At 67.5% G+C, this 993-nt stretch overlaps 1 non-coding gene across 1 annotated transcript; it reads right to left on the reverse strand.

Moving 5' to 3' along the window:
* Positions 1-253: 253 nt before the first annotated feature.
* LOC119118481 lies at positions 254-407 on the reverse strand. The gene has a single exon (XR_005096725.1). It is a non-coding gene; the product is annotated as a 5.8S ribosomal RNA (ribosomal RNA).
* Positions 408-993: the final 586 nt, after the last annotated feature.

Genomic DNA, 993 nt, shown 5'->3' on the forward strand with positions numbered 1-993 from the left:
TCCGCTTAGTAATATGCTTAAATTCAGCGGGTCGTCTCGTCTGATCTGAGGTCGGAAATGAGGGGGTAGTAGGCGCGGCCGGCCCCCGTCGCCGGGGGCCGGGCTCGCTGGATCGTTCCGCGGCGCCGCTGCGCCGACCGACCGCGGGAGGGGTGAAGGGGGCCCGGGACGACGGCGGCAGCCGCGCGAACGTTGCACGGAAGTCGCGCCGACGGAGCCCGGGTTTCCCCTTCGCTCCCGATTGATATGCGAGCGACGCTCAGACAGGCGTGGCCCCGGGACGGACCCGGGGCCGCAAAGTGCGTTCGAAGTGTCGATGATCAATGTGTCCTGCAATTCACATTAGTTCTCGCAGCTAGCTGCGTCCTTCATCGACGCACGAGCCGAGTGATCCACCGCTAAGAGTTGTACATTGTTTTTTGTTTCCGACGCGAGCGTCGAGGCGGACGGGGAGATAGCGTTACGCCGCGCGCGGACCCTCCGCCGGCGCGTTAAAACGCCGGGGCTTGCTGGCGCGGTCGCCGCCGTCCACCGCCGCGCTCCCTCAGCCGCGCGCCGTGGTTTGCCAAGTTCCAACGATAGAAATTATGGTTTTTCCGACCTTCCGGCAACGGGTGCCACCCACCCGCCTCAGTACGTGCGTGTGGTGTGGACATTAAACCCCCCATGGTCCGCCGAAGGCGGGCCGCGAGTTGGGTACCCGTCACAATGGGTTATAGTTCCGAGTGGGAGGCCTCCGATGACACCGGGCCCAACCCCGGCCGTGGCCAACCCGAGACCAATTCAAGACCGCGAGGGAGAGTCCGGCGCTAGTCGAGCGGGCGCAGTGGGGGGGGAGTAGGGGGCGGACGGTGACGTCGCGCGACGGTGGGCGGGGGGCCGACGCCGGTGTGACGACCGGGCCTTCCCCACACGCGACGCACGCACGCGGGCCACATACCACCACAACCACCACCACCACCCTCGGCGCGCCGCCGCCGGCGCCGGGGTCAC

This window comes from Syngnathus acus, chromosome 24 (genome assembly GCF_901709675.1).
Source record: "Syngnathus acus chromosome 24, fSynAcu1.2, whole genome shotgun sequence".
NCBI lineage: Eukaryota > Metazoa > Chordata > Actinopteri > Syngnathiformes > Syngnathidae > Syngnathus > Syngnathus acus.